The following is a 27,455-nucleotide window of genomic DNA, read 5'->3' on the forward strand; positions in this document are numbered from 1 at the left end:
CGGAACGTAACGACAGACGAAATACGGCTACGCATTTCGCCCGGCGTGCTAACGTTTCTGCCAGCTCGTCGCCTTAATACATACATAGGCAGACAGACAGGCAGGCAGACAGATAGACAGACAGACAGACAGGTAGATAGATAGATAGATAGATAGATAGATAGATAGATAGATAGATAGATAGATAGATATAATAATAGTATGTATCGCTTACTGTTTACTTGTTTCAGTCATTAGACGACAGCCACATTGTGGCATCGCCTCGAAGGGTTAGTCGACTAAATCGTACACTGATCCCAGTACTTTAAAGTTTATCTATCTATCTATCTATCTATCTATCTATCTATCTATCTATCTATCTATCTATCTATCTGTCTGTCTGTCTGTCTGTCTGTCTGTCTGTCTGTCTGTCTGCCTGTCTGCCTATGTATGTATGTATGTATGTATGTATGTATTGTTATTATGTATTTATTGTGAGAAATAGAATAAATGAAATTAAAACTACTGCACAAAGAGTATATTAGAATTAATTAGAATTTAATATGTTAAAATATATGAATACTCTTAACCGGTTTCACATTTGATTTTGAAAAGTGTATAGTGCATTATGTCTATTCTGGCCGTTGTTATAAAAACAGTTTGTATTTAAAGTAGGAATGTGGCTCAGAAGACCATCCATTAACATACAAATTCATTGGTCAACAATTTATGCATTTACGCTCACGTGACAGTCGCGCGAGTAGATCACATTCATATTCAATGAATATGTCATATGACAGTTAGAAAATAGATATATGAATAAGTGATATAATAATTATTTACAGTACTTTCGTATCGGTAAGTTGTCTTTTAGGGACTTCGGTTGCCTTTTGCCTTTGATTATTTCTATAATTCAGGTAAACTTTTCATTCTTGGGTCTTGGCTCAAAAGCTATATTTTCTGATAGGCAATGCTGAATGTTTATATATTTCCTGCGTTGTGTATTGTAATTAAAAATAGAGTTTTTGGTGTATCTAAGCAGTTTTTGGGCTTTTCTTAATTCTTCAGTATGTCATAGTGATCTGATGCGTTCCATTCTGTTCTCTATTAAAATAGACGGCTACATTCTTTCAAATAGCGCCCGTTTTAATTCAAGAAGCCTTTTTTCTGAACATCCAGATTGGAGACAATTGTTCTGATTCTTCCAGTTAGGTGAAATGGAATATTGGATTTGATATGTTTTGGGTGGCATGAAGAAAACAGTAGGTACAAGTCCGTGGGTTTGTAGTGGATGTCGGTTTCTATGTTCGTGCCATTCTCAATAATTAAAATGTCTAAGAAGGACAGTTGGTTAAGAAGAGTAGTTGGCTAAATTCTATGTGAACTGAATACTGTTATTGATATTATTGAGTAGAAATTTAAAATCGTTGAGTTCATCTAGGTTGTATGTCCACGGAATAAGGTAGTGATATAAGTATCGTTTCTAGTTTTTCATCAAATAATTTTGAAAGCTGATACCGTACTTTGCTTTTGGCTTGTTCATTCATTTGGACTTCTAGATATGCTATGACTAAGTTGGCGTATAGTGGGGCAACTTTTGTAATCATTGCAGATCCAGATATTTGTTGGTGGATGCTTTTCTCGGAAATGAAGTTGTTTTGAAGGATGAGTTTTAATCCCTCTGTAATTAATTGTTGATCAATTCGATTTGGAATTTCATCAGGGCATTTTCTTAGTCAAAAATCTATTGCCTGAAGTCCGTACTCGTGTGGGATGGTAGTATAGATATTTACTGTATCAAATGAAGTAATTATGGTATCCTGTTAACTTTTTTCGGGAAGTAGTTTAATAGGTCTTGGTCACCTCTTATGAAACTTCGTATAGATTTTAAGAGACAGTTTAACACTATGTCAACAAAGTTGCCAAGTCAGTGAATTTCATAGATTGGGCCAGCTACAATTGGTCTTAATTTGAGGTCCTTCAGAAAGAGTATGTTTATGTTGACTGAGTGTGATTCTTTACGGGACTCATTAATTATTTTATTTTTGTGGATTTTGGGAAGTACGAGGAGAAAGTGGTTTCGGCTATAACATTTGTTAGATAGTCAATTTCTTCATTGGTTAAGACTTTTCCGTGTTAGTTTATGAGAATGATAAATTTAGACATTGTTTTTGTTTGTTGATTGTTCTTTACTATTTTATAGTGGGTAGTGTCTTCAAGTAGAGTTTATGCCGCATTTTTGCATTGTTCCATATTCATAAGTACAGCACTTCTCTTATAATTTTCTTTTATAGCTGTTATTATTGCTTTTAGGTCATATATCGTTTTCCATTCTGTTCGGAAGTGTTGGACTTCCGTTTCGGAAGTGTGAGATTAAGGGAAGGTGGATATAAACTCACAAAATTTTTCTAGTGATTTCTTTTTCCTTTTGTTGGGTTGTAACTGCTACTGTTTTGCACAATGGGATGATCAGTATCGAAAAGTTCTGCTAATCTTAATTTCCTGCAAAAAATTAAGATAACATCTCGTACTTCCCTGTGGTTAGGATAATGTGTCAGGGGTAAATTTTAGACATTTTGAAAGAATTTGTGTTTGTTCTTTCGAGAATTTTAAGTTGTTGGAAAAATGTATCTTAGGTTTCTTACCTCTATTATCCTGTACCACCGGACATCTTAAAATTTTTCTTCTGGGCTTAAAAAATGGTTTGTGATGTCTGTTCTTTTGGTTGTGTTTCTAAGTTTGTGGTTATATACTCCGTTTCTTTCCAGCTTTCTGGAATAATTGTTGTCTGTCCTTTGTATGTCTGAATAAAGGTTGTTGATGTCTATGATAGTTTTTCTCCGGTCATAATTACAGTTTCTATGTGTATATTGAAATATTTGGTGGGTTTATTTTGTTGTCGGGAGAACCTGGAATCGGTGTTGTATCTTGCAAATTGTTGATGGATAAAATTCTTAACTTTCGATATTTGTTTGTTGTGTGTGAATAAAACTACCATGCTTTAATTTGTATACATACATACATGCATACATACATACATACATACATACATACATACATACATGCATACATACATGCATACATATAATCATGTGTGCGTGTGTGTAAAATTTATGTAACTACTTTCAACTTTAATTGTTTGTCGTAATATATTTATATAACAACTCCACCCTTTTCTTTGAAAGTTTGCCAACCTTTTAGGCGAGTCTTTTCTGAAGATGAAAGCTTCAGTTTTTTTTTGATAATAAGTATTTTTGAGTTCGGCTTTCAGTGTATCACTCCTTAAGCGAAGTACGGCAAAACGGTTACGAAATTTACTTTGCAACCGCAAGGTACCGCATTCGATACTAACACGAGGCATCTTGGGCAAATATAACTTTTTACTGTCTCATCTCGACTTATACCTTGACAGTAAAACAAGGATGATGGAAACCGTACAGAGGCCCGTCTGGTAGACTGCACTTCTAATTCAAAGATTACTATCTTGTCACATGCTGTGCCACGACGATTCTGTCTAAGAATTACGTTAAAGGTATGCGTATCTTTGCAAGGCGGCGAGCTGGCAGAAACGTTAGCACGCCGGGCGAAATGCTTAGCAGTATTTCGTCTGCCGCTACGTTCTGAATTCAAATTCCACCGAGGTCGACTTTGCCTTTCATCCTTTCGGGGTCGATTAAATAAACACCAGTTACGCACTGGGGTCGATATAATCGACTTAATCCGTTTGTCTCCCTTGTAGGTAGTAAAGAAATAGGTATGCGTATCTTTGGAATGATCAACCATTTGTGCGTTAATTCAGGAGCAGATGATTCTGTTCATTGAACAACTGAATCATCACCGTTGTACGACGGAGATTCACCACCACTACCATTGTGATCCCCTTCGGTCATGAATGACCATGAGATTGCACCTAGAAAGTTACCCTCCGAGGTACAAGTCTGGGCAAGGTAGTTTATGGATGACCAGAATTATCATAGTAATGGGCATTTAAAAAAGTATGTATATAAATGTATGAATGAAGTCTTTAATGTTTAAGATTCAAATTAAGGAAATGCAATAAAAATGTTTAGCAGTTCAAAACTTTGAGTAGCGAAATACAGAATTGGGTCGGCTGATCGTAAGAATCAAATATTGATCTCTTCGCTAAAACACACACACACACACACACACACCACACACACCACACACACACACACACACACCACACACACACATATATATATATATATATATATATATATATATATATATACCAACCTACCTACATACATATACATACTTATATATATATTTTTTTCCTGCCGGCAAATTCACTCACAAGGCTATTGTTAGCCCAAGGGCTATAGTAGAAAACACTTGTTTAAAGTGTTGCGTAGTGGAACGGAAGCCGAAGCTACATGGCTGCGAAGTGAGCTTCTTAACCACACACACACATACACGCACACAAAGACACACACACACACACACACACACACACACACACACATACACACACACGCACGCACACAGACGCACATACCCATACCTGCATACTTTCCGTAAGGTTCACTCATCTCTTTTACTCTTTTACTTGTTTCAGTCATTTGACTGCGGCCATGTTGGAGCACCGCCTTATTCTTTGTAAGCCTAGTACTTATTCTATCGGTCTTCTCTTTTGCCGAACTGGGGACTTAAACACACAAGCATCGGTTGTCAAGGGGACAACACAGACACACAAACGTATACACACACATACATATATACGACGGGCTTCTTTCAGTTTCCGTCTACCAAATCCACTCACAAGCCGTTGGTCGGCTCGAGGCTATAGTAGAAGACACTTGCCCAAGGTGCCACGCAGTGAGACTGAACCCGGAACCATTTGGTTGGTAAGCAAGCTACTTACCAAACAACCACTCCTGCGCCCATCTCTTCATATTTCTTATACTCTCTATATATGTACTAATACTTCCTAAACCATTCACAACTGCTTGTTTAAACAAGAGACCAAACAGCAGAATGTTTCTCTCTTTATCAATGACACCACTCATTAATTTATCGTAATTTATCAATGTTCATTATATTACATGTTAATTATGGTACGCGTTATCTCGGTAGTCAAATTACAGCAATTTCGTCTACGTCTTTATTTTCATCTAAGCTGCTTAAGATATCATTTCGTAGAATTATTATCTCTATAATACATAGACTTAAATGCCTTTAAGCTTATTTTGAAGGTTATCTTTTAGATATCTCCAGATTTGCTTCTCTATGCAGTACCTTTTGATATCTCCATTTACAGATGAATATTCCGGCGATGAGTTACGCATCTTCTATTTTGATAGTATTCCTTCCCGACGGCTCTTCAATGCAGCATTTTCACATCCAACCATGCCCGATTATCATGTCACTCTGACTGTTGTTTGCTTAGAGCAATCTTTCATATGAGTGTGTGTGCGTGTGTATGTGTGTGTGCGCGCGCGGGTATATGTACATGTCTTTCATTTGCTGGTATACTTTTTTCATTTATATATGTGTGTGTGTATGTATATATATATATATATATATATATGTATATATTTTTATATACTCTTTTACTTGTTTCAGTCATGGGACTGTGGCCATGCTGGAGCACCGCCTTTAGTCGAGCAAATTGACTGCTGGACTTATTCTTTGTAAGCCTAGTACTTATTCTATCGCTCTCTTTTGCCGAACCGCTAAGTAACGGGGACGTAAACACACCAGCATCGGTTGTCAAGCGATGCTGGGGGAACAAACACAGACGCACAAACATATGCATACACATACATATATACAGATTTATACGACGGGCTTCTTTCTGTTTCCGTCTACCAAATCCACTCACAAGACTTTGGTCGGCCCAAAGCTATAGTAGAAGACACTTGCCCAAGGTGCCACGCAGTGGGACTGAACCCGGAACCATGCGGTTCGTAAGCCAGCTACTTACCACACAGCCACTCCTACGCCTATATATATATATACATCATCGACCACACATACTCTATGTATGTATTTTTCTTATTCGTCTGTACGCTGCGGTTTAGCGTGGTGAGAATGATACCCTCAAAGCACTGGGTGCTAAGACATCTGAAAGTGATAGACAGAGAAGACAACTCGCGTCTAATCTCATTCAGGAACGATGGATATCGACATTTCGCCAATTTTTGTGGCTTATTAACATGATGTACACGAATCGAATCGAGGAAGAACTGAATCACCAGTCTATGACTATATACAAATAGTGTAAAAATATAAAAAACATTTACTGATATGCCACAACGATATATACATACGATTAAATTCAATTGTGAACTAGAAGCAGCCCGAACGAGCTAGGTAAGTCGCATAGTGCCGAATGAAACAGTTTTAAATAATAAGAATAACAACAACAACAACAATAATAATAGCAACAGCACCACCACCACCACCACCAAAAACAACAACCACAATAATAATAATAATAATAACAACAATAATAATAATAATAATAATGATAATAATAATAATAATAATAATAATAATAATAATAATAATAACAATAATAGTAATGATAATAACAATAATAAATAATAATAATATAATAATATAATAACAATAGTAATAATAATAACAACAACAACAACACAATAATAATAATAATATAATATAATATAATAATAATAGCAATAGTAATAATAATAACAACAACAACAACACAACAACAACAATATAATAATAATAATAATAATAATAATAATAATAATAATAATAATAATAATAATAATCGACTGCCCACGTTCTCAAGAAGTTTCTCTCCATCTAATATATACGTGCCTTAGGTCTCTAGTTCAGACCCGGCCGGAAGGAGCAATAGAACGCAAATCAATCGAAAAACAACAACAACAACAACAACAACAACAACAATAATAATAATAATAATATTGCGCCATTCTAAAAAATAGCGTTCGTAATACTTTATCTCGTTCGGCTTAACAGCCCTTCTTGTCTTGTTATTCTCCCTGTCCAATCTTTTACTGTTTATATTTTGTACTGTCGTTACTGTCCTGTTTTTGTTACCATTTTTACCCCTCTGCAAAAAGATCTCAAATTTTATTTTAATTTGCTTTTCGCGGGAAGGAAAGTTTCTATCGAAGATGCGTATCGCCTTCACCTTCGAAACGCAGAGTAGATGAAACCATGGCGACTGAAGAAGGGGAATTTTCCTTGTGTTATTTGTCCTGTACTCTATTTTTTCGTTGTTTAAGAAAAATGTCCAGTTCCTTGGTTTTGTGTTTACGTTTTCGTTTCTCATTGTGTTCGACGTTTTTTGGTGTCTTGTACCCATATATGCATGTATATATACATGTAGAGGTAGGTACGTAAATATAGGTATGTATATATATGCATATGTTTTATTTATTAAGTTGACGGAACGCACGCATCCATTTCTAAGTAAGATTGTTCTTGATATTAATAATGATACGCACTCTTAACCTTTCTGTCCCCTCCCTTTCTCAGCCTTCATTCTTTCTGGTTTCCTTTTCTTCTACCTTACTGTCTTTCCCTCTCTCTCTCTCATTCTTTCTGGTTTCCTCACAACCATTCCCTTTTTTCTCTCCCTTTCTCCTTGCTCCTCCTCCTCCCTCCCGTCGTTGACCCGCTACGAGAGCTCTGCTACTGCCTTTCTGGTCTGGCGTCATTGAAGTGTAGACGGCATTTTCTGTTGCTCCTTCGCCGTTCTCAAAAATAGCGTTCGTATATTTTATCTCGTTCGGCTTAACAGCCCTTCTTGTCTTGTTATTCTCCTTGTCCTGTCTTTTACTGTTTATATTTTGTACTGTCGTTACTGTCCTGTTTTTGTTACCATTTTTACCCCTCCGCAAAAAGATCTCAAATTTTATTTAATTTGCTTTTCGCGGGAAGGAAAGTTTCTATCGAAGATACGTATCACCTTCACCTTCGAAACGCAGAGTAGGTGAAACCATGGTGAGTGAAGAAGGGAATTTTCCTTGTGTTATTTGTCCTGTACTCTATCTTTTCGTTGTTTAAGAAAAATGTCCAGTTCCTTGGTTTTGTGTTTACGTTTTCGTTTCTCATTGTGTTCGACGTTTTTTTTTGGTGTCCTGTACCCATATATGTATGTATATATGCATATGTTTTATTTATTGATTTATATATATATATATATATATATATATATATATATTATATATAAACATACATGCGTACATATACATGTTTGTATGTGTGTGTGTGTCATGGCTATCAAAAACATCTTATTTGCTTCTTTCCATAAATAAACCTCCATAACTTTCCTAGCCTCCCAATATGACATCATCACTCAAGATTATGTGATTCCATTCAGCCTCACTAAATCTCATATCCAGTCCTTAGAATCACGCCGGTAGTTAATGCTTTCCATTAGATTTTAGTCGAATTATTCCAGACTGAGTAAGGTTTTCGTCTAATCTCAACCCCACTTTAAAACTACTCGTCTATTTTCATATTTGTTATGTTTATATTTTGTTCACTGTGGAGCATCATCAAAATATCGTTCTTTTGTAGAGGAAAAAAATATATTCTTTCTAGTTATACCTTAAACATTCTATGTTTTTATTGCATGGGTTGACATTGTAAATTTTCTGACTGCTTAACATTCTCTTCTCCGTTTGTTATTAGCAATCTCAGTTCTGAACAGCCTTCCTAGAACATATCCATATCGTCGATATACAGACTACAGTTTCCTGTGACTCTGGGTAACTAGACGCCAATCATGTACTACACACACACGTACACGTATACATATACGCACACATGCATGCACAGAGGCACTCGGAAATATAGATATAGAGAGAATACCAAACTCATTCCCTATGGATACCGTATTTATTACAACGAGTGGCTTGTAAACGTATCTAACTCGCTTTCGCTCGTTAGATACGTTTACAAGCCACTCGTTGTAATAACTACGGTATCCATAGGGAATGAGTTTGGTATTTTATTTATTACACACGAATAAACGACCATATTTTATTAACCCAATAACTAAATTCTTCATGTTTAGTTGTAACTTATGAATGACAAAAGTAGTGCCGTCACCGTGACCTCAGGTCATCACCATGGATTGACCAATCAGAAGCAGCGCTCGCAGTATCTGACATATGTTAGATACCAAAAATATCTCAAAGTTTTCTCACTCACATGTGTGTAATAAATACTCTTTCACATATATATATATATATATAATATATATATATATATATATACACAAGCAGACATATACACATACATACAAATACATATACACATACATACACATACACATACATGGCGCAGGAGTGGCTGTGTGGTAAGTAGCTTGCTAACCAACCACATGGTTCCGGGTTCAGTCCCACTGCGTGGCATCTCGGGCAAGTGTCTTCTGCTATAGTCCCGGGCCGACCAATGCCTTGTGAGTGGATTTGGTAGACGGAAACTGAAAGAAGCCTGTCGTATATATGTATATATATATATATGTGTGTGTATGTGTCTGTGTTTGTCCTCCTAGCATTGCTTGACAACCGATGCTGGTGTGTTTACGTTCCCGTCACTTAGCAGTTCGGCAAAAGAGACCGATAGAATAAGTACTGGGTTTACAAAGAATAAGTTCCGGGGTCAATTTGGTCGAATAAAGGTGGTGCTCCAGCATGGCCGCAGTCAAATGACTGAAACAAGTAAAAAAAGTATAGTGAGCTGTTCACAAATTTCATTCGAAAGAACTAGCATTCTTTTCTACTCCAGGCAGAAGGTCAGTCGATTTGATCAACCTCAAATACGCAACTGGTATTTAATTTATCGACCCCGAAAGATGAAAGGCAAAGAAGACCTTACAGGAATTTGAACTCAGAACGTAAAACAGCCGAAATAACGCTAAGAATTTTGTTCGGTGTGCTATCGTTTCTGCCAGCACGCCACCTTCGAAAGTACTAGCATTCGCAGAAGGCTTCAGTGCACAGTCGTACAGTCAAACTCAACTCGTAAACCGAGTAAGATCACTTCCTAAGATTCGGTAGGTTCATGTCAATGTTCCAGGTATCCAACAAGTTCCTGAGCTTTGGTCTGTTTTCAGTTCGTAGTGTTGTGCAGCACTAATGAGATATTAACCAAATACCTGGTGATGTTGAGCCTTCACATCACCACGAGGTGTGTATGAAAAAAGATGGAAGGAAGTGGCGCAAAAGGTGGGTGTCAGAAACCCAGTTTAACTAAGGATGGAGAAGAGGAAAGGAAAGCTGCGGGGCCTTATAGGTTGCCGGGGTTTAAAATATATCGGTAAGATTTCAATCTAATGTAATGTTATATTAGTCAATGCAAAGGACAATTTAAATACAGTTTTTTATATAATGAATAATCCATATATTGTGGAAATTTTTAAACGAACCACTTAACTGTTTTTTGTATGTATGTCCTGTATTGTTCCCCTATGTATTGATTTTATAATCGTAATAAAGAATTAATCTGTCGGATTTCGATATTATGTTCTATGTAAACATTTTAGATATCAGCGGGAACCAGATCCTAAAAACAAAACAAGAGAGAGAAAAAATACGCTCATATTTTTTAAAAAGATATTCATCTAAGATAATTTCACGGGCGGAAAATCCTTTTCTTTCCAGTTCATTTGATGGTCAGCCTGAAATTTTGAGGAAGTGGGATAGTCGATTGCATTGACAATGGTGCTCAAGTACTCTCATTATCAATTCATAGCAGAGAAACACACTTACACATATACACACATGCATACCTACAAACAAACAAACAAACAAACAAACAAACAAACAAACATACATACATACATACATACATACATACATACATACATACATACATACATACATACATACACATATACATACATACATACATACATACATACATACATACATACATACATACATAAAAAGTACCTTGTTTGTGTTGAAATTCCATTGAAGGAAACTTGGACTAGGTTACAAACCGGCTCCTGTATTGGCAAGAAATTTTGCAATAAAGCTGAACAATGACATACATACATACATACATACATACATACATAGATACATACATACATCATACATACATACATACATACATACATACACACATACATACATACGTACGTACGTACATACATACATACATACATACATACATACATACATACATACAAACATACATACATACATACATATATACATACATACAAACATACATTCATACATACATACATACATACATACATACATACATACATTCATACACACATACATACACGCATACATACATACATACATACATGCATGCATGCATACATACATACATACATACATACATACATACATACATACATACATACATACATACATACATACATACATACATACATACAAAGTTTGGATAAGTTTGGATTTTCAGAAAAATGTGATCAACAAAATGATTCGTACACTGGAAGTACAATCTATAAGCGGAACAATAAAACTATGCAAGACTTTTCTCAGTTTAAAGTGTGACATTGTTTTCGTTATCTGAATTTCAACGATGGAGTTTTGTAACTTTGGCAGAAACAAGCTCCTTCTTCACAGGAAGAATTTAAATGATTAAATACAGAAGAGACATACATACATTCATACATACAAACATACATACATACATACATACATACATACATACATACATACATAAATACATGTATGCATACATACATACATACATACATACATGCATACATACATGCATGCATGCATACATGCATACATACATACATACATACATACATACATAGATGCATGCATGCATACATGCATACATACATACATACATACATACATACATACATAGATGCATGCATGCATACATGCATACATACATACATACATACATACATACATACATACATACATACATACATAAATGCATGCATGCATACATGCATATATACATACATACATACATACATACATACATACATACATACATACATAAAACATGCGTTAAAACATACAGAAATAAGTATATACATAGATCAGGGGTTGGGGAACTTTTTTTTAACCAATTACCTCAAAATATAGTTATTTACACCGATGTAACCCCCTTGATTTGAAAGGAATAAAATCATAAATTCTTTGAATTCAAAAGGATTATTGAATCTATTTATAAAGAGAATACAATTATAAATATAAAAAGTATGAAACAAATGCGATGAAATAAATTAATATCTTCATTATGAAACAAAAATATTTTTCTAGAAAGATTTTCCATTTCAGGTTTCGGAGAAATGATGTTTCATTACATCAAAATTGGAATATTTCGATGTTAGAGCAATTTGGGGATCTTTTCGGTTTGAACGGCAGTTTTTTAAAATAATTACCACGTAACTAAACACTTTTAAACTTCGTATACTGGTAGAATGTGTTTATAAAACACCTTTTTCTCTTGGCTTTATCGAGAAAATTCCACCCCTAACCCTAAACCTAACTAATCCTAACTAACCCTAACTAACCCTAACTCTAACCCTAACCCTAAAATAGATTGAAATGCAATAGATCGATACTAGGGTCATAATTATGGGTGACAATTTCATATGACACCGCTAGGAAAAACTGCCGTTCAAACGGAAAAGATCCCAATTTGGTTACAGTTTTGGGGGCTCCAAATTTTTACTCTGCTTTGGTTTCATGTTCATTAGAGTTGAAAATCCTTGTTTGCAAAGGTAGGTTGTTACAAAAGCAACAACTTTTTGACTGCCTCTTCATGCCAGAAGAAAATTTTCTGTCGTAACAAGGAACATATTTTTTAATATAATTTTACTTATGTCGAGGAGGCGCAATGGCCCAGTGGTTAGGGCAGCGGACTCGCGGTCATAGGATCGCGGTTTCGATTCCCAGACCGGGCGTTGTGAGTGTTTATTGAGCGAAAACACCTAAAAGCTCCACGAGGCTCCGGCAGGGGATGGTGGTGATCCCTGCTGTACTCTTTCACCACAACTTTCTCTCACTCTTACTTCCTGTTTCTGTTGTACCTGTATTTCAAAGGGCCGGCCTTGTCACTCTCTGTGTCACGCTGAATATCCCCGAGAACTACGTTAAGGGTGCACGTGTCTGTGGAGTGCTCAGCCACTTACACGTTAATTTCACGAGCAGGCTGTTCCGTTGATTCGGATCAACCGGAACCCTCATCGTCGTAACCGACGGAGTGCTTCCACTTATGTCGAATGAGTCCTCATTACCCACAAGAATTTCGTTTTTACCCCACTTCGGGTAATTTGCCCTGGTTCGCTGACCCCTGACATTGACGGACTTATGTACATTCATACAAACGATAAGTTTATATTTCTGCCAACAAACAAACATACATACAGAAACACAGACAGATATGCTTACACCTATATAGACTCATACCCAGCTGTGCCACTTCAATCAATAAAGACTTTATTGTTGTTAATGACCAACTAAATAAAGTTTTTCTTTAGCATTTCAGTCTACGATTCAAAATGACTCAGCTAAAAAATTTTTGTAAACTCGTAGTAAATATATAGGGCGATGTGTTGTAATATACCAATTATATTAAGTAGCTGACACATCTATATCTGACTACCACCCTCACTCTCTTTAACTTCCTCTATTCGCTTACCTTCATCTCTCTCTCTCTCTCTCTCTCTCTCTTTCTCTTTTTCTCCTCGATCGCCTGACTTGCTTTAAAATTCTTATTTCAGGTTGAGAAAGAAAGAGAAATGACAACGCCCGCAATTCTTTACCGGTTTCCACAAAAATTGAGAAGAAAGGGAAAAAATATTTTTCTTAAGCTGGAGACCCGATCGAAATAATTGTCACAGAACTCTATTCCACCAGAGTCACTGTTGTGGAAGGATTCTGACCACTCCTATGTATCTAAAAGTGGACTGAAATATTGTCGTGTCGTCAGCAGTTCGGGTTGGTAAACAGTCACAAGCAAGGTAACTGTCTTAACCTAGATTTTGTCTGGAAGGACGCTGCTAGGGAGGGTGGAGGTGACGCAGGTGAACATAGCATCTGTTATCATCTACCGCCTGATCATCGAGCCTCGCCCTTATTCGTGGCTGAGCAAGTTGGAGTGAGGCACCATTTGTAAGGCGCTCTATCTGCTGCCAAAAGCCGTTAAAGGGTGGGCTAGGGATGCTGTGCCTGAAGATGCGCAAGTTTGCGCTAAGGCTTAGGCATCTCTGGTTCTACCGAGATGGTGAGCAGGTGTGGTCACCGCTCGTGAAGCCTTTCTTACTGCTACTGACCTCCCTTCGGGAGTTAGGTCCTTGGATCAAACGGAGGCCCATACCGGGTGATTGACAGTTAGAGTGCCGATAACACTCATGCTGCTCTCTCGAGCGGGCAATACCGAGGACTGGAGTTCCACCGCGGACTTCTATAGACCTAAAGCTCCACGAGACTCCGGCTGTACTCTTTCGCCACAACCTTCTCGCACTCTTTCTTCTATTGGCCTGCTCGCTTAGCCAGCGGGGTGGCGTCATTTGAAGGCTAAAACAACGTGAAGCGCATTGTGACCGGCGATGTGTAGCAACATCTGATAGCCTGATCGGTCACGGTGACGGTGACGGATATATATATATATATATATATATATATATATATATATAAACAGTAAAGTGAGTAGCCACATCAAAGTGGCAGATGAATGTTGCTACTAGTTTAACCTCAGGTGGATTCTCCGCCCGCTGATTTTCGGTGCAAGCTCTGCACCCTTTATATAAAATATATCGCTAGCAGGAGTAGCGAAGGCCTACAATCTCCAGCACCTGACAGGACCGCGGTACCGGCCAGTTTCGAGCGATTTGGCTGGCATCACTCGCGCGCGTGCAACCGATGTGGCTACTCGCTTTACTGTTTAGTATACGTTACTACTCTATCTCTTCAGATTTTATAATTAGCTATCTTGCTTATGCATATATATATGTATGTATGTATGTATGTATGTATGTATGTATGTATGTATGTATGTATAAATGTATGTATGTTACATATATACGTGTATATGTATACATATATGTATGTGTACATATATATATATTTATGCATATATATATATATATATATATATATATATATATATATATATATATATATGTATGTATGTATGTATGTATGTAAGTATGTATGTATATATGCATGTACGTATGTATACATAGATATATAGTTAACGAAGTCAGTAATGTCAGTACGGAACAATATTCGCCAAGGTGCAATAATTCTTGATATGTGTCAGTTCACCTTAGTTATTTAATTTGCAACTATATTTTATTGACAATTATCAAATTGCAAAGACAGAATGTGTCTGTAAATCGCATTAGCATCATGCAAGAATTAAACATTGTAAACTATTTCAGAAAACACGCAGTTCCATAAGACTTACTTCAAAGATATTCAGAACCATCAAAGATTTACTCCTGAAGGGCCATATTTGCCGTTATCAGTTTTGATAATATTCAAAGCGTTGGAGGTTTTGACTGACTTAAGAAGAAAAATCTGATTATTATCTTTCTCATAAAATAAAGACACCGGAATTTAGTAAATAAGTCAATAATATAAAGAGGGAAAAAACAGTTCGTGCTGCTGCAGAAAGTAAAGTTATTAAGATAATAAAAATATCTAGTGGTCTTGTGTCATGATAAATGAGAAGTTTAGATATTTACAAGAATTAAGAATTGAGATAATTCATATAATATGATAATTCATATAATAATACTCAATTTATTGCCTTCGTATTTGGTTTCACAAATACGAAGGAAGAGTATTTGCAACTCAGGTCAACGGAAAGATTTCTAGAAAATCACTTGCTGAATTGAGAATAACCGCTAGATTCTGAAAACGAACGCCACAAAACACGATGTATATGACGATCCAGTGAGGACTGCAACATTACAAAGCAATGAAACTAATAAATGGTGAAACGGCTCTATTGTCAGAGGTGTTTACTCGTGACGTTGACCTGCACGGGATGATTGTAACTAACTGTAAAACAATGTGGGGTCAATCCTGAACACAAGCTCAATATCCAGATTCAGTACCGAGATAGCAGAGACAGCTGTTCAAGTTTGAGGCTGAGTCATATTTATATCTACGCTAGGTTTCTATTGGTTTGATCTCAGATCATCACCAGGTATTTTATTCCTGGATTTGCTGATAGCACAGAAATGGATTCGAATTTGAAATAATGTTATCAGCTATTGAATCACTGAATGTTAGGTTTCCAGTTCGATCTAGTCTGGGATTATTGAACGCATTCAGAAATAGAACGTCTAATGATTGTTTTGTGGATATAAATATTCTAGAAATATTTCATATATAAAGTTGAAGATGATAGTTGAGAAAAATATCATGTCGTATCTAGATTGATCAGGTATCGATTGCCATAACAGCTAACACACTGATTTATTTGCGTCTATATATATCGTTAGGACCAGGTGGGATGTGATCTAGACTCAACTTCCTCATTTAGCACTGAGACAACATAAAGTAGTATCGTAATAATGGCGAAAAGTAAAGAACTCACAAATACAGTGAAAAACCTAATTATTGAATAGTGGAAAGCAGGTAAAAGTTACAGGAAAATATCAGAGACCCTTTATATTCCATTTTCTACCATATCTTCATTTATTCAAAGATATAAAAAATAGGGAACTATCGAAAACAGAATAAGATCCAGTGCACCCATGCAAGATTTCCCCTAGATCTTTAAGAAAAATGAAGTGAAGAATCGAAAAAAACGCAATGATCACCAGAAAGGAGTTGCAAGAAGATTTGTTAGCTTCAAGGACTAGTGTTACACTACGAACAATTAGCAATGAACTTCATAGGAATGAACTGAAATCACGCTCTCCTAGAAAAACTCCGCTGTTGACTAAAAGGCATAGAGATGCCCGTTTAAAATTTGTTTATGAACATAAAGATAAACCTGATACATTCTGGGAAAATGTTCTATGGACAGACGAGTCGAAATTATCGAATTGTTTGAAAGAAATTCGCGTAGCCATGTTTGGAGGAAAGATGGTACTGCCTATTCGCCGAAAAACACTATTTCTACCAGAAAGTTTGGAGGTGGCAACATCGAGGTGTGGGGGTGTTTCTCTGCAAATGGCAATTTATATGTGATAGATGGTAGAATGAATGCAGAGATGCATTTTTGAACAATAATTTTTGGGACTCTGTAGAAAAGCTCCAGCTTCGTGAAGGGTGTCTTTTACAACAGGATAACGACCCGAAGCACACGGCGAAGTCTACCCAAAAATGGATTGTCGATCACAATATAAAATTATTAGAATGGCCAAGCTAGTCACCTGATTTGAAATTGAAAATTTGTGGCGTTATTTGAAAATTAAAATTCATTCAAGAGCCCCAATGTGCATTCCAGATTTGAAGAAAATTTGTCAAGAAGAATGGGGAAAAATTCCTAAAGAAACATGTGATCATTGATTAAAGAACTACAAGAAGAGATTGGTTGAAGTGGAACTGAATAATGGTTATGCTACGAAGTATTAAATCAGAATTATCAGTTATTTATATTCTGTACGAATACTTTTTTTCACCTCTAAATATTTATAATTGTATATAAATTCCTTAGTAACTATAATTTATTAGTTTCTTTTGCATATTCTTAGTTTATTCATATGTATGCAAATATAGTATTGATATATCCCATTTATTTTCATTAGAAATTAGATAAATAAAGAATTCTGACATTTACGAATATTTATTTCCCCGCACTGTATATTATATCAGGGGAAAAATCAAAACTAAGGCAGAATGAGTATCTCACGTCATTTAGAATAGTTTAATTAGGATAAGGTGAATTTGAAGTCTTACGGCCGTTTCTGAGATAACCCAAGTGGTTAGTTAGCATGTCCGTGCACTGGGTATTTCGTCATCAGAGACTAGGTATGAAGATTTTAGACCGGGAAGGTTTACAGTTTACAAAGAATAAAGTTCACAGTTTATAAGGAATAAAATAGAAGAATTAAGTTGTAAAATAGAAGAATAAAGAGTAACAAGTTGTTAGAAGAATAAAGGCAGAGAATAATATTCACAACTCCTCTTTTTCCAGAGGATATTGATGTTGGTCTGTACTTCCATGAAGGGGGTTAGGGGTCAAACGTTAAGATTTCAGTAGAGACGGGGTGGAAGGCCAATCTAGGTAAGGTTATAAGGACAGTAGTTTAGTGCAGCTATTTCAAGCTTCATAGCCATTAAATTTTAAACTTAAAATTGAAAATTAAAGTTTAGAATTACAAACTAAGAAAACTAAAATCTGAAAAGCTATGAAAATTAAATTAAAAATTATTGAGTTGAAATTAGCTAGTTTCTAAGATAGTTATACTGAGAGAGAGGTAGGGAAAAAAAGAAGAGAGTGTACACACACACACACACACACATATAGATATATACATACATGTACATATATATACATAAGCGTACATATAAGACGCGCACATACACATACATATACGTACACACCACACACACACACACACACACACACACACACACACACATATATATATATATTATATATATATATATATATATATGTATATATATATATATACACTCTGACATAGAACCAACGTTGAACCCTTTATTCGCATATTACCGAATCTGGAACTTAACTATGGTCTGTCTATAGCACTTATTAGCACTTATTCAGCATTACGTTAGCGCGCCGGGCGAAACGCTTCGCGGTATTTCGTCTGTCATTACGTTCTGAGTTCAAATTACGCCGAGGTCGACTTTGCCTTTCATCCTTTCGGGTCGATAAATAAAGTACCAGTTGCGTACTGGGGTCGATGTAATCGACTTAATCCGTTTGTCTGTCCTTGTTTGTCCCCTCTATGTTTAGCCCCTTGTGGGTAGTGAAGAAATATATATATATTATATATATATAATATATATATCATTAAAAAATATGTGATAATACACTGTGAATTATTGTGCTATCAAGAGATAATACACAAGAGATAATACACTGTGAATTATTGTGCTATCAAGTCATAGAGAAGTTATCACTGTCAATATTGCAGTGTTTCTCCCAGGCAATCATGTTCCTTGGTAGTAACTTCAGATTTTGCCACTGATATTCTTTCTGGTGATTTAGTTCACTGTCAATCTGAAAGGAAGTCTTTTATTATATAAAAGTTTATTTGAAAACAGAGACTGCTGTGAGCGACGTTTGTGATCGAACGTTATTCCATCTACATGACCAGACGAAGTGACATTTTTCTTAGACGACAAAAATGTTTTCCTCGCTGGGAAGCCTAGCTCTTCCCCCAGCATTTTTAAATTGATCACATCATATTAGGGAAAGGTGTTCGTTGAAACACTTTATAAAAATGCTTATTTCTGACGTACGGTTATATTGACAAATATATTGATTTCATATCTTGGCAAAAAGCCAGTAATTTCCAGGGAGAGGGTAACTTGATTACATCGGCTCCGGTGGTCAACTTATATATATATATATATATATATATATATTATATATATATATATATATATATATATATTATATATATATATATATATATATATTTAAAAAAGGAGATGTGGAACACGAGTTGTGATATATAAAAAGGAAATGAAGAAAATGCTGACAAAATAATTTAAGTAATTTAAGTAATTTAATTAGGTGAAAGTTCTTTTTACCGGTTGCGCATTTGTTATGCTTATCAAAAGATATTTTTTTATATAAATATATAATTTTTTTATAAAAAAATATCTTTTGATAAGCATAACAAATGCGCAACCGGTAAGAAGAACTTTCACCTAATAAATTACTTAAATTACTTAAATTATTTTGTCAGCATTTTCTTCATTCCTTTTATATATATATATATATATATATATACCAGTAGAGTGACATCATTTGCAGGTAAGAACAACGCAAGGATGCGCATTATAACCAACGGTGTATAACAATATACGATAGCCTGGCCGATACAGTGAACCAGTGATGTATATGTGTGTGTGTATCTAACTATCTTTCTTTCTTTCTTTCTCTCTCTCTCTCTCTCTCTCTCTATATATATATATATATATATATATATTAATAAATAAAACATATGCATATATATATATACATATATGTACGTACCTACCTCTACATGTATATATACACGCATATATGAGTACAGGACACAAAAAAAAAACGTCGAACACAATGAGAAACGAAAACATAGACACAAACCCAAGGAACTGGACATTTTTCTTAAACAACAACAAAAATAGAATACAGGACAAATAACACAAGGAAAAAAACCCTTCTTCAGTCGCCATGGTTTCATCTACTCTACGTTTCGAAGGTGAAGGCGAGACGTATCTTCGATAGAAACTTTCCTTTGTAAACGAAAAGCTCATCAAATAAGGCAAATATGTGCCAATAGAAAGATAACTAAAAAAAAGAGACTTTTCAACTCAACCTATAGTAAAGTTGATTGGAACATGCAATGAAGCGTATTAGAATACACCAATAAATGAAGAACAATTCAATAATTATGCTAGTATCATCACAGATTTCTATTCCAATGATGGATTTGATCAGATAACTTCAATTAGATGTGGTAGTCAGTTAGCTTTACCATTTATAAATTAGGTTTACTGGTCTATAAAATACAGTTATATTTACTTTGGATTACAGGCTTACAGATCAACTTGAAAAGTAAACAACGTTAAGTTCTCCAACCATTGCACGGACGAGGCGGAACGAATGCGGTTGCCTTCATGTTCATGTGTAGATATCTGAGCAGCATCGAACCGGGGACGAATAATCATAGACTGGCGATTCGATTCGTTTCCGGTTCAATTCGGGTGCATGGTGTTGACAAGCTACAAGAAAATGGCGAAATATCGGTATGATAAATACCGGTATTTATCATTCCTACATTCGATCCGAGGGAAGTTGGCTTGTCTGTCCGTGAATTTCGGGTGCTTTAACAAAGGGCATTAACAGAGGTCGTCCCCAAGCGCCAACTCGCAACGAATCCGGCGAACAAATACAACATATAGACTGAGCATGCGTTATCGATAATGTTTACACCACTAGCACTACTTTTAATTTGTTATTAACCATGTATGTGTGCGCGCGCGTGTGTATCTTAATAGTAAATAACGAATTAAAAGCTTTTATATTATATATATATATATGTATATCAAACACTCAACTCAACTGTCAGTCAATATTTTGAAATCTGATGATTACTACGAACGTATGAAAGCTCTAACTGAACCCTATGAACATTAGTAAATATTTTTTTTCTTTTACTGTTTAACACACTTAGGTATTATAAAAAATTCTCTTTAAAATACAATAATAAAAAACTTGAAAACCAGAACGTAATTTTATGCAACTGATATATATATATATATATATATATATATATATATATACTTTCCATTTTTTCTCTCCTTGTTTTTTTCTGTGTCCCTTTCTGTAGAAGAGCGTAGGCTCGAAACGTAAAAGACTTTTTCTATTCCTGGGCGTTATACTAATACATCTGTTTGTTTTGTACACCACCTATCTTCGTCTTTTATATATATATATATATATATATATATATATATCCTTTTATTTGTTTCAGTCATTTGACTGCGGCCATGCTGAAGCACCGCCTTTAGTCGAGCAAATCGATCCCAGGACTTTATAAGCCTAGTACTTATTCAATCGGTCTCTCTTGTCGAACCGCTAAGTTACGGGGATGTAAACACACCAGCATGGTTGTCAAGCGATGTTGGGGGGACAAACACAGATAAACAAACATATACATACACACACATATATATATACGACGGGCTTCTTTCAGTTTCCGTCTGCCAAATTAAATTCACTCACAAGACTCTGGTCGGCCCGAGGCTATAGTAGAAGACACTTGCCCAAGGTGCCACGCAGTGGGACTCAACCCGGAACCATGTAATTTGTAAGCGTACACACACACACACACACACGCACACTTGTATGTAGCTGTTGAGAGATGTGGCTTGCAGGTTTGTTAAGTTTTACATTTGACGCGTTGTCACATTTCTTTTATGTTAAATGCATCTTTCAAGTGACTCCCACATTTATCTTCTCAAATTTTCTCATCATTAATTATTATTGCTATTACTGACACAGACAAGGTTAAGTTAAATCGTTCTCCCTTACTCTCCATCAAAGTCTTAACCAGAAATATTGATGAACTATCCTGCACGTATGTCTCCTTAATTTCCTCATCAAATATCATTATAGTATCATTAATTATAAAGTCAATATGATTCACTCCATTAAAATCTTGAGCAGTCTCTTTTGATGGCTTTTGTCTTCGAAGATTTCTGCTTTGTTAAAACCAGCGTCTTTTACGTTCTTTATATTGATTTTCAAGACGTCGTATTTGATGAGTGAAATTTGCTGTTTTGAAACTAATAAATTACAGAATATTTCAGCACGAAGGAACTAAAGTATCCGAAAGTACTTCATACAGAGTATTCTAAAAGAAACTTCTACATTGCAGAATGTTTAAATACTGGACAGATTAGAAACGGGAAGAAAATACATGGAAAACTAGGTTACCAGATCTGCTAAATACAGCAGTCAAATCTCCTTCGCACCTCATCACACCTTATTACTTATGAACAGGGCACATGAAATACGTGCTGTATTAGATGTTGGAATGAAAGTAGTTATGTGCAGCGGCGGGGGGGGGCACTTTTCTGTATAGATCTCATGGATTAGAACTGAACCTTTATGTAAAGTAAAAAGAATGTCAGTGGCTGTGTGGTAAGTAGCTTGCTTACCAGCCACATGGTTCCGGGTTCAGTCCCACTGCGTGGCACCTTGGGCAAGTGTCTTCTACTATAGCCCCGGGCCGACCAAAGCCTTGTGAGTGGATTTGGTAGATGGAAACTGAAAGAAGCCTGTCGTATATATGTATATATATACATGCGTGTGTGTGTCTGTGTTTGTCCCCCTAGCATTGCTTGACAACCGATGCTGGTGTGTTTATGTCCCCGTTACTTAGCGGTTCGGCAAAAGAGACGGATAGAATAAGTACTGGGATTACAAAAGAATAAGTCCCGGGTTCGAGTTGCTCGATTAAAGGCGGTTCTCCAGCATGGCCGCAGTCAGATGACTGAAACAAGTAAAAGAGTAAAAGAGAGTATCATTTATAATAAATAAAAAAAAAATTTATTGTAATCGTTTTCTGACTCCCTTTCACCCGCACAAGACTCGCGCATGCCATCACTTGTAGACGCGATCGCAGATTCACATGCAATCGTAGACGGACTTCTAGATTTCTTTTTGAAAAAAACAAGCCTAGAATTGTTTGCTTAGAAGAAGCTTTTTTTCACTCTCTAGGAATTTCTCGTTTAGACGCAGAAGTATATGTTATAGTGTGGAGGCGCAATGGCCCAGTGATTAGGGCAGCGGACTCGCGGTTTCGATTCCCAGACCGGGCGTGTGAGTGTTTATTAAGCGAAAACACCTAAAGCTCCACGAGGCTCCGGCAGGGATGGTGGTGATCCCTGCTGTACTCTTTCACCACAACTTTCTCTCACTCTTACTTCCTGCTTCTGTTGTACCTGTATTTCAAAGGGCCGGCCTTGTCACTCTCTGTGTCACGCTGAATATCCCCGAGAACTACGTTAAGGGTACGCGTGTCTGTGGAGTGCTCAGCCACTTACACATTAATTTCACGAGCAGGCTGTTCCGTTGATTCGGATCAACCGGAACCCTCGTCGTCGTAAGCGACGGAGTGCTTCCATCCATATGTTATAGTAGTAGAAACTTTTGCACTTTTGCTGAAAAATAAAACTCGTAAACCCGGGGTCTCGTAAAGCGAGGTATTACTCCATTTAATTTTCTACTAGCACTAAAGATCGGTGACTTCATTGCTTAGTCTACATTTTTAGTTGAAAAATAGGAAGAAAATCCCGCACAACTGTTCAGATTTCTGAAACTCCACATAGTACAAAAGTATCACCAAATAGCATTCACTACATGTACTATAAACGTTTGGCAACCAGCCTGGCAGTGAACTTTTATTTTCTGTAAATAAACATAGAAACATATCGACATTTGTGATAATATACTTTATGAAATATCAGCTTATGGTTCTGTACAAACCTTATCATAAGTCGTATAACTAATCATATTACGCACGTTTGTTATGATAACGATTTATATATATGATGCATTTAGCAAACGCAATCGTATTATATTATTCTACTAGCACGGGAATTTTATTTGCAAACGCATAGCCATAAAGGCGTAGCATATATCCTTCAGTCATTGAAGAAACCAATATTGGGTATCAGTTAAAACTTAAATATTTAGAGTTCGTGGGAGTGGGAGTGGATCTCTAGAATCTTTTCGGTTTGACCGGCAGTTTTTAATAATAATTTCCACGTAACTAAACACTTTTAAACTTCGTATACTGGTAGAGTGTGTTTATAAAACATCTTTTTCTGTTGGCTTTATTGAGAAAATTCTATAGTTTGTAAGATATTTGTTGTTTTTTTCTTCAATTTCTGCAATTTCAACCAATCAATGACGTCTATTGAGGTGAAAACATTCTGTGCCGTATGAATATGTCCCTCGTTTAAGAAACAGATTCGGTTTATTTACATTTCTGAAGAAAAAAAGATACCCTTCCCCCATCCCTAACCGTAACCCTAACTAACCCTAACCCTAAAACAGATTGAAATGCAATAGATCGATACTAGGGTCATAATTATGGGTGACAATTTCATATGAAACAGCTAGAAAAAACTGCCGGTCAAACCGAAAAGATCCGATCTCTGTTCTTCTACGATTAGGATTCACTTGTTCAATCTATTGATTATTTTCTCCTAAAGTAATGTGTATGTGGCAGCAGAGACACATGTACTATTATCGTAATTCTAAGTCAGCATCAGCGTGAGACAATGTGACAGACAAAGCTGTACCTTTGAATTATAGTTACTATACAACCGAAAGGCGGCGAGCTGGCTGAATCGTTAGTTCGCCGGGCGAAGTGCTTAGCAGTATTTCGTCTGTCGCTACGTTCTGAGTTCAAATTCCGCCGAGGTCAACATTGCCTTTCATCTTTTCGAGGTCGATAAATTAAGTACCAGTTACGCACTGGGGTCGATGTGATCGACTTAATCCGTTTGTCTGTCCTTGTTTGTCCCCCCTATGTTTAGCCCCTTGTGGGTAATAAAGAAACATATAGTTACTATACAACCGAAAGGCGGCGAGCTGGCAGAATAGTTAGTACGCCGGGCGAAATGCTTAGCAGTATTTCGTCTGCCGCTACGTTCTGAGTTCGAATTCCGCCGAGGTCGACTTTGCCTTTCATCCTTTCGAGGTCGATAAATTAAGTACCAATTGAGTACTGGGTCGATGTGATCGACTTACCTCTTCTCCCAAAATGGCAGGCCTTGTGCCTATAGTAGAAAAGGTTACTATACAACCGACGGGCTTCTATTCAGTTTACGCTAACCCAGTTTCAAATTCATGGAATGGTCCATTTCGATGCAATAGAAAATTACATTTGCTCAAGCTATCTCGCAGTGTGATCGAACCCGAAGTCTCGATGTTGTGAATAAAACTTCCTTATTGTTCGGCCACATTTAAATCTACGTCTATTTAAAGCTACTTAAGTCCGAGGGGAATCAAAATCTCTTAGTTATTGTAATATGTACTGCAGTCATTATTTTGTCTTTCTTCTTTTTGCGTGTATAATAAAATATTCTATTAAGCTCTGCTGCGAAACTAACAACAACAAGGCACTTTTTACTGTAAACACACACAAAAGTATATCGAGATGAGCAATGATGTATTTAATGAAATGTGATTTTTTTCTCTCATAAAGTGTCCAAGAACAGTTTATAAAAACAATATTTCATAATTCATTTCATATCTATATATATATATATATATATATATATATATATTATATATATATATATATGAATTCCTTAATTTTATTCGAACGCATAAGACAGCTATTATGCTTACTCCCCACAAAAAACCACCACGTGGATTCTGTTGAGACCAGTAAGAAACAATTATGAACTTTTTTATTACGCTTAACTTTTTAAAATATTCTTGATAAGGTTCGTTTTTTCGAGAAGGACCGAAACGTAAAATTTCTAAGAAAATTAAAATTTATCTTATATAGTGGCGTTTTCAAACTTCCTTTTTAAAAATATATATATATATATATATAAGGATAAGATCGTTAATTTAAAAATAAAATAACGATTTTATCAAGTGGTCAGCATGGAAAAAATAAAATTCAAAGGTAATAATTATTAAAATTATACCCTAATTTATAATTTTAATATATATATATATATATATATTATATATATATATATATATATATGTGTGTGTGTGTGTGTGTGTGTGGTGTGTGTGTGTGGAAGCGCAATGGCCCAGTGGTTAGGGCAGCGGACTCCCGGTCGGAGGATCGCGGTTTCGATTCCCAGACCGGCGTTGTGTGTGTTTATTGAGCGAAAACACCTAAAAAAAAGCTCCACGAGGCTCCGGCAGGGGGTGGTGATCCCTGCTGTACTCTTTCACCACTCTTTCTCCCACTTTCTTCTGTTGGCCTGCTCGCTTAGCCAGCGGGGTGGCGTCGTTCGAAGGCTAAAACAATGCGAACGCATTGTGACCAGCGATGTGTAGCAACATCTGATGGTCTGGTCAGTCACGTGATCACGTGATATATATCTATATATTTATGTATATATGTAATGCATTTTAAGTTTTAGTTTAAATGTTTTTTTAACACAGTTACTTACGTTTAGCCCGGCCACATTTGACGTGTGATTTATCGTCTAATTATTTATCTTCAAATCACAGTTGGCAGCCTTTGAACAGATTTAAGCTTTTGCTTTATTGACTGTGTCCAACTGGTTAATGTTCTTTCCGTTAATAACGAGAAAACTCAGAGCGCGCAAACCTCCGCCAAGGCAACGAATAGCCAGAGATGATTATTAAAACGTAAATACTAAAAAATTTTTAAACGAGAATCATCATCATCATTGTTCGACCGTGGTCGAGACAATGGAATTTACTATGTTACGCCAGACTTCACGGTCCATCATAGCATTACGGAGGTCCTGTTGCTGGATGCCTGTATCCCTGGAGATTACATCAGGGTAGGAGAGTGTGCGCCCTCTGGTATTGCGAGTAGATGGCTTCCAGAGGAGAAGAGTAGAAATTACTTCTTTTTCAGCTCTACAACAATGTCCAGCAAACTGGACTCTCCTACCTTTCACAAGAGATGACACAGGTGGTAATTTCCCATATATTTGCATTTTGGTTGGATGGCGCTTCCACGAGAGATTTTGAGCTCTCATAAGGAGGCGAGTGTAGGTTCCATCCAACCGCCTCTCAAGCTTCTTTGATAACGTCCAGGTTATCTGAGAATACTAAACGAGAATACTAAAATAAAAAAAAAAGAGAATACTAAAAATGAAACC

At 36.2% G+C, this 27,455-nt stretch overlaps 1 long non-coding RNA gene across 1 annotated transcript in view; it reads right to left on the reverse strand.

The window, feature by feature from the left end:
• Positions 1-23,312: 23,312 nt before the first annotated feature.
• LOC118765043 overlaps positions 23,313-27,455 on the reverse strand; it is a 19,729-nt gene continuing 15,586 nt past the window's right edge. The window contains exon 3 of the long non-coding RNA XR_005000885.1: positions 23,313-23,322. This is a non-coding gene — a long non-coding RNA (uncharacterized LOC118765043). The remainder of the gene's footprint in view (positions 23,323-27,455) is intronic.

This window comes from Octopus sinensis, linkage group LG10 (assembly GCF_006345805.1).
Source record: "Octopus sinensis linkage group LG10, ASM634580v1, whole genome shotgun sequence".
NCBI classification, from domain to species: domain Eukaryota; kingdom Metazoa; phylum Mollusca; class Cephalopoda; order Octopoda; family Octopodidae; genus Octopus; species Octopus sinensis.